Raw genomic sequence first — 10,281 nt, forward strand, 5'->3', positions numbered from 1 at the left:
ACTTCAGTGGTACATCTCTTGCATTATCGTTCACTTTTCTTTCTATAATAAGTGAAACTCTGAGGATGTGCAATCATTAGTTTGTGGATAATTGGCGCAAATTTTCCTTCTTTTTCAGTCTCTTCTTCATGACACATACCTTCACCTTCATTTGAATATCATTTCTCTTGGCCTATGAACATTCTAAGCGAAGAGCAAGTTTGAGACCTCCTGGTGCAAATTAACAGCTACAAGCCTATAGGCCCTGATGACATGCATCCCAGGGTCCTGAAGGAATTGGCTGATGTAGTTGCCAAGCCTCTCTGCATCATATTTGAAAAGTCCTGGCATTCAGGTGAAGTCCCTAGTGACTGGGAAATGGAAACATCACTCATTTTTAAAAAGGGCAGAAAGAAGGACCTGGGGAACTACTGATCAGTGAGCCTCATCTCTGTGCCTAGGAAGATCATGGAAAAGATCCTCCTGGAAGCAATGTTAAGGCACGTGCAGGACAAGGAGGTGATTGGAGACAGGCAGCCTTGCTTCACCAGGGGAAAATTATGCCTGACCAATCTAGTGGCCTTCTATGATGGAGTAACTGCATCAGTTGACAAGGGAAGACTAACTGGTGTCATCTACTCGGGTTTCTCTAAGAGCTTTGGCAAGGTCCCACACGATATCCCAATCTCTAAATTAGAAAGATATGGATTTGAAGGGTGGATCATCCACTGGCTTGAAGGTCACACCCAGAGAGTAGCGGTCAATGCCTCTATGTCCAGGTGGAGGCCAGTGGTGAGTGGTATCCCTCAGAGGTCTGTCTTAGGACCGGTGATTTTTAATACCTTCATCAATGGCATAGACAATGGGACTGAGTACACCCTCTGCATGGTTGCAGAGGGCACCAAGCTGAGTGGTTGATAGCAAAGAAGGAAAAGATGCCATTTGAAGACAGCCAGAGAGACTAGAGAAGTGGGCCCATGTGAACCTAATGAGGTTCAACAAGTGAAAGTGCAGGGTGCTGCACCTGGGTTGGGGCAATCCTGGACAGGAGTACAGGCTGGGTTAAGAACTCATTGACAGCAGCCCTGCAGAGAAGGACTTGAGGGTTCTGGTGGACAAAAGGCTCAACATGAGCCAGCAGTGCGCGTTTGCAGCCCAAAAGATCAACTGCATCCTGGACTTCATCACCAGAGGGGTGGCCAGCAGGTCGAGCAAGGTGATTGTCCCCCTCTGCTCTGCCCTTTTGAGGCCCCACCTGGAGTACAGAGCCCAGGTTTGGTACCCTCAGCACAAGAAATATGTGGACCTGTTGGAGAGAGTCCAGAAGAGGGCTACAAAGATGATCAGAGGGCTGAAGCATCTCTCCTATGAAGAAAGACAGAGAGGGCTGGGGATGTTCAGCCTAGAGAAGAGAAGGTTCAGAGAAGACCTCATTGCAACCTTTCAGTACTTGAAAGTATCAAAATACCAAACAATACCTTTTTATTTAGCAATAATTTATTTAATACTGGCACACCAGCCAGTTAAAACAGGTTTGTAAGAGCCTGGCACCATCAGAACAGAACAAAGAACAGAAAGTGCCATGGAGCATCCAGTCCCTAATTTGCAGTTGATTCATTTCCTCTTGGTCCATATCAGTAATCCCAAAGTCTTGCACTGTGGAAGATGGGTTCCTAGTCTCTCAGTGAAAGAGGTACTCCTTCTGTACTCCTTTTTCTGTAAGCAGTGGTGCTGTTTCTGTGCTTCTTGAAGGCTCCCCTTCAAGTAGTAGGGATATAAGAAAAATTTCTAGCACAGATGCTCAGGGTAGGGTGCTGCCCCCAAAAGCATGACATCTGGTTGAAGCAGATTACCATTCTTGATATCAAAGATCTATCTTGCTCACAAAGCCATCACAACTGGGAAGGCCATGCAAACACACTGCAGAGAACTGGTGGTGACTGGTAGCTTGGACATGGCTAACAAAATAGCCCTGCATAAGAATTATCTGAGCTGCTGACCCAAATCTGTCCGTAGTTGAGGAAATAATGCAATTAGACACAAAAATCATTAATAATTTAGCTTAATTGAAGCTCAACAATACCATGTTCCTGTAAGACTTTAGATGTTTGGAAAGCATGACCTATGTTGTTTCAGTACATAAATAATGTGGTAGAAAATAGAAGTTGTCACTAGAACCAGTACTTAGAAAACTTGTTTAGTCTTGTTTTTCCATTAATTTGATCTCTGAAATTAAGTTTGACTCCTGAATTCACAGATCTGGCTCAGCATTTTTGAAGTGCTATACACATTTTGGAAAAGGAAGGTAAAAGCCTCTCTTTGTGGGTGGAAAAGTTAGTCTGGAAGATGTAAAGAACTGTTGTAAAAGAGGGACTTTGATCTAGAAGCCATGGTAAAGCACATGGGTGTGCTGAGTACACTTCATCCAGGCTAAATGGAAAGAGCAATTAAATGCACCTCCATGTAGTTATTGTTGAAACAACAGGAAGCAGAAATAGGAGAGGGAAAATAAGCCACGCAGCCAGAGAGGTTGCCCTAGGACTGGCAGCAGATTTGGAGGCAGGGGGGTTGATTGGTTGCAGCTGCTGGTAAAAGTTGGAGAACTTCAGGGAAACCAGGAGAAATTCAATAAACAGCAAAAGCAGCAGCTGGGATTAAGATGAAGAGTCAGAATGACTCTCAGGACCTGTGAGGGAGGCAGGCAGTAATTTCCAGGCTGCTTGTCCATTCATTCTTTTATGGCATTAGAGAAAATAGGATGCTGTATGTGAACAGTACACCATGACATATCTACTTGGCACTCATATTCCATAGGAAAACAATGTGTTAGTCTTTATCTATAGGGTATTTGAAGCCATATGCTGTGTGCTGCACCTTAGCGTGACTCCATCAGCCAGGACTACGGAGCCTTTACATGCTACAAGAAACCAAAATCTCCCATGAAGAAGAGGAGGAAATCCATTCCTGGCATCCACCGCAGCATTAGCATGCAGGATGAATTATGCTGATGTCCAGAAGAATAAGTTTCCAGTTCACATTGCTCGCTGGCCTTGAGAGAAATTTGAGCTACTGGCAGGAATATTGTATTGCCCCTCAGGGACTGCTGGGCACGGTGCTTTTGCAGTACTTTTAGCCATGGATCCTATAATGCTTGTATCATCTGTAACCACTTATCTCACCTAGCTCCTGGTGAGCAGTATCAAGAGAAGATACAAAGGGAAAAAACGCTGCTCTTCTGACAGCGCAGTGAGAGGATTTAAAGCCATTTGTGTAACAAAAGTAGGAAATGATCATAGCTAAGAAGTCAGTGTTTTAAGGGATCTCTCTGAGGACTTTAACCGCAGTGATGTGAATTTAGTATGCATGGTATTAAAAGGCGAAACTCTAAACTGAATAGGAAATTAACTTTCTCACTTGGGGTTACGCTGCAGGGGTAAAGCGATCCTAATTTTTAAGAAGACTGAATCAGGTTACAGAAAGAGAGAAATCAATATTGCAAGGGAAGTTTTGGAAGATTTCAAATAATGAAACCAGGTAGACTAGTTTGTACCAAAGAGCAGAGAAGCCCCCTTCAGTTAAACATACGTAAAGTGAAGTCTTAGGCAGATACTTGGTGCATACAATTTGATGAAGAGGGGAAAAAAATACAAACAAACAAAAGAATAGACAAGACTGAGTCAAAACAAAGCCTAAGTGATTATACATAAAATCATGGTTTTAAGAAATCAGTTGCTGTGTGTGACTGATCTTTTTGGTCTCCTTTGTGATCTTTTTGCCTTCTGGGTTCCAAATCAAAAATCAGTGGAATAATTTTTTAATAAGTTCACTTTTCTTTTAACCTGTATCAGCTGTCATTGAAATATGATTTCACCCCCTTCTGTACAGCTGATTGGCACATCTTTGTTTTGCACATGTATTTTTATAAATCTTTTCATGTTTACTTTGATAGGGTCACAGGAAAATGATCCACAACAAGTGGGAGATCTACTCTTCAGATAGTGTAGTGTGAGGTGATGAAAGGGAAAGCAAAACACTGAGGAACAGAACAAATCAGAAGAGATTAACAACACATAAAGGCCCAGTGGACCCTCACTAGAGGACTGTAAGAGATGTCGTGTGCCAGCATCTTTGCCATTGCAAAGATACTGACTCTAATAGCACAAATAGGGCAACTTCAGAGCTAGATGTTTATAAGTATGGGTATAGAAGAATCCAATTCGTTTTGTGCTCATTAGAGCTGAGAAAGACTTGCTGAAACACATTCTGAAAGAGAAGGAACAGCCAGCAAGATGTGTCTAACACCTTGTATGAAGGCTAATAGGCCAGACTATAAAGTTTTTATCTACCAGCACATTGGAAAAAAAAAAGGGGGGGGGGGAGGAGGGTGTGCATGCTTTCAGGGACCTTTCAGTATCTAAATGGAAATCTGAGCTTGACTGATAACAGGAGCAGATTTCAAGAAATTTCAGACACATCTCACCACAAGCCAACAGGACTTGTGCTCCTAAATCCCTTACACATTAATCCATACTACTTCATGGTTATTAAATAAGCACGCAGAAAGACTGTAGGTAGCCTGATATTAGCATGTATAGGATGTGTCATGGTAGCATCTCCTTGAGTTTGAACTCATCATTCAGTAACTTCACCTGAGTAGTGTTTATTATTCATAACACTGAAATCTGTCCCATCCCACTTCATTTTCTGAGCTGTACAATCAATAACTCAAATACACCTTTTAAGATTTCCAAATTAATCCAGACACCCTAATATATAGGACGTACCACAAATAGATTAGTATACATAACAGTTTCTCAGTGAAACAAGATCAAAGCAGAATAGTGACTTGAGAGATACTAACATTGATATAATGAAGAGAAGTAGGCAGTTTTGATGCTTGGACATTATTCCAAGCATTTCATTCAAACTGCTTTTCAGATGTGGTACTTTTGGAGACTGGATCCCAGTACCAGGCCCTGTAAACTGACCAGCAAGTGGCTGGCTCCCATATCACCACACTCTTTCACTGGTTTCAGTCAACCCCCCAAAACCCAGTAAACAGTGACAGAAGTTTCACATTTCATTTTCCAAACAAACTGCTACGTCAGTTTTGACTTTCATCCGTATTTTGTGCTCTTCAGTATTACACGAGGAATTGCAGTCTATGAGGACACCCAGATGGAGGAACAAACAGAAGGAGCAAACTCCCATTTCAACACTCAAACACCGAGCTGTAAATGGGCTGGAGACGACATCAGTTCTGTACTCAAAACAAAGCCTCAGCAGTCACCAGCAGGTTCTTATCTCACAAGAGCACTGTGTTGATTCTGAAGTCTGAGGACAGCCACAAAGATGAGATTTCTTCCCCAGGAAGTGTGCCTTTGGGCCCAGACCTTAGCTCACTTCAGCTGATGTGTATTCACCAACATGCACAGATCATACATCTGTTTTTCTTATCCAGGGCACCCTTTTCTCCTGGTATGTCCTGTTCAGCCACAACTTGCAGATCTGTGCAGCAAGAGATCTGCACAGCTTGTTTCTCCAGCATTTCTTACCTGGTGCCACATGCCTGTTCACAATTATTTCATGGAGATGGATAGATACCCTGTATCTGGGAATAGAAATTCCCAAATCCATCAAATTTGATGGAAAAATATCCACTTTGTGGTGATCCATCTGAGATAACCTAGATTTAAATGTAGGTTGGGCATGCCTTACTTGCCTGTTGCTTTTTAAAGCTCTGCAATAGACAAACTGTTTTTAAATAGAGCCCCAAAATTTTTTTGTATTGTGTGCCTACTTGCATGTTGAAGATAAGCACTAGCAGGCAGAGCAATCAGATTTGCGATCCTAAAGCAGGATAAAACCCTTGGTCTCTGCGATGTTCCGTCCCAAGTCAAAGAACACGACAGCACTACATTGGACTGTTGTTTTAGTTTGTTTTCTTTTACTTGCACTGCTTTCCTTGTTATCTCTTGCATACTAGCTTTTTGCCCTTCTGCTCTGCTATACTGAAAGAGATGAAGCTCATGAATTAAGTTTTGCTTCTATTACTGCTGACTTTAAAACAAACAACACCAACTAGTCTGTTAGTAAATTGTGGAAGTGGCTGTCCTCAGATTTGAAAGATTCAAAGCTCTGGTGTTGCCTACTCCTTCATAACCTCTCAATGACTGACATATATGTGGATATGCTGTATGTTGGCTCAGTGACCAAACACCTCATTCTTCTGACTTTCCTTCTTCTGACCTTGAACATCCCCCTCTTACAAGTCTCTGGGGCTCATTTATACTTTTAAAGCAGAACATATTTACTTTTACACTTGATTCAAAGGGAAAAGTTTTCCCAAACGAGATAAAACCACTGTTTAATTCAGGGAGGAAAAAAGTAAAATATTATACTGACAGTGGGGACCTTTAAATGTTGCTTCAGAAAAACAGTCCTGCATATCCCAGCCCCTGGGTTAAACAGGGGTTGACGGTGAAGTGTCCTCAGGCTACAGAACTTATCCTGCACGCAGAAGCTGGAGGGGGTGAAGTGGGCAAGACAGAAGAGTGCATTTTAGCTGTTCAGGCTTACCTGTATTATCACTCATGCATGACCTTCCTGTACAAAGAATACCAGGCAAGAAGAGGCCACCTGCTTCATCAGGTTGGATCCATTCCTGCTGCAGACAGCCACATCTCGATATTCATCTTGAAGCATCTGGTTTTTCTATTCTATAGTATATAAATACTAAACATTAGTACATGCTCCTGTAGCTGTATTAATTATAACCAAAGACCACTGTTACTGTTTTTATTATTTTTCCCCCTCTACTATATACATTTTCAGGGGGTCCAGCTATTAATGAATTTGAATGCTATTACCTTTTTTTTGGGGGGTGTGTGTGCGGGGGTGGGGGGGGAGGGAACCCATGGCTTGTGTTTCTAATATATGCAGTACTCTGCGAGTTTTCCTTTCAAGTAATTTGCAATTACTTGGAAGCATTTATGCTTCCCATGTCCTTGGGATCATACATATTTGTCATTTCCCCCATTTTCAGTCTGACATTCACATGAAGTAGAAAAGCAGTATGCATGATGCTGCCATATCCCTCCTTACTTTTGAAGGCCACTGTGCTGGACCTGCTAACGCATACCTTATGCCCATTAACAGGAAAAAAGAAAATCTCAAATGGATTTTTATACGTTAACTTTTCTCACTTGGACCAAGATAGCAACACATCTCCAATTACTTCCCTTTTGTTTTAAAACTCCTTGCATTCTGTATCTCTTGAAGAATACGTGGTGCACAATCTGACAGCTTTTGAGGCTGCACCAATTTAATAATCTCTAGCCATACTGGTATGATTATTAGCCGAACAGCTAATAGTCTCTGAAACCTGACTGCAATTCCCATGCTGTTCTTCCTTCCCTCTATTTTTATTTTATCGTCACTCGTACAAGAAGCCCATTCCTTTGCAACCATAATTAGTCTCTTAGTGTCTTTTTCCAGTCCTTTTTTTTTTTTGACAGTGATTATCATGTCTTTTTTGTTTCTCCTTCCAGTTGCTGAAACTGTCACTCCAAAATACTTCCCAAGAGCAATGTTCAGGGCTGCAAAAGCAAGAACAGAAGTCCCAAAATTTGATCATCATTTTAAAGATGAGGTCCGATCAGGGAGAGAAGGCTGCTCAGCTTCAGAAGTTTTAAAAGCAGCAGATGGTTCATGTTCTGCATGAAAACAGCTTACGCACACACCACATGTTCCTCCCTAGATGTGTTCGTAAGGGTACAGCTGGAATGCAAGAGTGGCATGAGCACACATGGTACTTTCTCCTAAATACTTTCCCACCCACTTTCTTCTCAGGGAGTTTCTCATTTAAGTGTGGTTTCTTCAAGCTTAGCAATGTTCTCTGCATTCCCCTATAAGCTCGTTTTCTCCCTTGAAGCCACAAAGATGTGAGGCATCAATAGAGCAGCCCATAGTAAAACCTCAGTGAAGCTGCATCCCACTACCTCCATGGGTTTCCTTTGTGCCTGCCTCATCCTAGCATTATAGCCTACAGACTGCCATGGGCAGTCTCCTCTCATTCAAATCTTCCCCAGAGCAAGAATTCATAGCTTGTTTGCTCGTTTGTCATGGAGAAACTGTCCCACATGCTTTGTCACCTGTGTCACTCTCCTCTGAAAGTCTTTCCAGTCCCTGCTCTTCTATAACCTAGGCTCTCTACCTTAGAATACAACTTGTAATTTTTCAGTCAACCCTTGTTTTCACTTTATATCCTTTATAAGTATGTTGAATAGGATAACTCTTAGCACGCAGCTTTTAGGAGCTCTGTCAGCAAGCTCCATCCACACTGAGACCAATTATTAACTCATACCACCTACTTTACCTACTTTCTATTCTTAACCAGTGACATAGCCAGGTGCTGTCCCTTCATAGAGCATTTTTTTTTCCTTCCAGTTAAATTGATCTGTCATTCCCACAATCACAGCAGGTGTCTCCCTGTCCTCGCTTCCCCCACTATGACAAACTTCAGGGCACGAAACAACAAAAATACCAAAACCAACAAAGAATTCTCTATTCAGAATAAATGTGAGACCATTGCATTGCCACATAAACAGTTATTCTGCTACCAAGATACATTTCCCTATTTTTTAAGAACAATTAAACACACAAAGCTTGCAATACTAGAAAGTAGTTGCTTACTGATAATGCAGAACAATTCGTAGATGAGGCTGATTTCACTGGCAGGGTTTAAGTGAAAAATAAAATATATATACTCATTGAAGTTGTCTGAATAAAGCATGAAGGGCTTGTAATAAGAACAACAAGCAAAACAGTACTTCTAGGCCTCAGCAGCAACATTTTTTTCCAGTATGGAGTCAGAAGGACAGCCAGGACAAGTAACATTCTGGAAGTCATATGCTAGTTTACTACCTTTAGGTGCCTCATTTCAAGCTTAAAGATCTATAAAAACATCTTCGGTATTATTCACCCCCACCCTTTGAAAAGAGTAATATCACAGATTTTGGAAAGTACTCACATCATAGGCTTAATTGAGAGATCTAGGATTAAGGGCTGCCTTAGCAGTAAGAAGACTTGCTCTAGGTTGTGTCTGAAGCACTGCGCTCTGACATATAAATAGCACAGCAGACACTAACTCAGTCCTCTTTCATTCCTTACTGATGGCTCCATCAACTGTTATAGAGCTGCTCTGATTATTCCCAGCTGAACCTGGTAATTGGTGCCTGGCCAGGAAATTAATTAGAGGCATACCTGTGGTTCTCCTCATAAGTATGCATGGAAAGTTTTTCTTCATTTTATTTAGCAAGCAATGTCATTTTATTTGGCATCCACACACCTCGTTTCTTTTGGATTATTTATTCCCCTTTCTTTGATAGTAGCATGGACAATTCTTACCAGCTGTCCCCAGATTTCATTATGTTTCTGTTTACTCCTGCTTTGAGAACATTCATGAGAATGTCGACTAAGTCAGGGCCTGCCACTAAACTCCGTTATGCTACCTGATCGCACATCTCCATATTACGTGCTGTTATTTACCGTTGCTCCTTCCGTGGACTTTTTGCCAGCTCTCAAAATGCTTGAGAGCAGAACTGGGGAACAATTCATTAATGACTTTGCTTCTTATTTTCATTCATGAAGTACATACAAACAGCCTGATTGTTACTGATTTGTTTGTTACTTGAAAATTTTCAAGAAACGTGTAATGCAAACATGTTTAATATGCTGGTTGCTGGCAAATTACATTAATACATCCCAGACTAATGCTTTTTGCGATGTGATCAGTTACTTAAATGGTACAGTACTGCTTTACCTCCCCTGTGTGCTAACTGAATATTTTAAGAACCCCAATTAAGAAACCATAAAATGACAAAAGCAAGCACCGGGCATTTATGAGACTGTTACTAAGCTTTACCAGAAGAAGTATCTTGCAGCAAAATTTACAGAGAACAAATGAGAGATTGTCAGTGCTTTACAGGTGTTTTTCTTCTAGTGAGTGATCACAAACACTTGGTTTTTGTATTATGCATGAATCTACTTCAGAGTCTGTAAATCAGTTTATATTTCTAAAATACAGTTCCATAAAAAATATCTTATGAAGGTATAAAATCAATGGCACCACATTTACCAAACACCGTTTACTCACTGATTCTGTATTTCATTTTTTGTTAACAAAATACGTATAAATACATAAAATATGTTATAGTTATATATTATACCATATATTAAAATATAAAGCAATAAAAATCAAATAAATAAAACATTCATTTTATATGTTATATGTTGTATGTT

General features: G+C 40.9%; 1 protein-coding gene across 5 annotated transcripts in view; it reads right to left on the reverse strand.

The window, feature by feature from the left end:
• Positions 1–9,151, reverse strand: part of ADGRL3 (adhesion G protein-coupled receptor L3) — a 512,834-nt gene extending 503,683 nt beyond the window's left edge. For all 5 annotated transcript variants that reach the window (XM_068681641.1, XM_068681639.1, XM_068681640.1 and 2 more), the window contains exons 1-2: positions 9,011–9,151; positions 6,559–6,698 (exon numbers count right to left, since the gene is read on the reverse strand). The gene's annotated coding sequence lies outside the window, so the exon portion shown is untranslated. The remainder of the gene's footprint in view (positions 1–6,558; positions 6,699–9,010) is intronic.
• Positions 9,152–10,281: the final 1,130 nt, after the last annotated feature.

The sequence above is a fragment of the Anas acuta genome, chromosome 4, assembly GCF_963932015.1.
Source record: "Anas acuta chromosome 4, bAnaAcu1.1, whole genome shotgun sequence".
Lineage (NCBI taxonomy): Eukaryota > Metazoa > Chordata > Aves > Anseriformes > Anatidae > Anas > Anas acuta.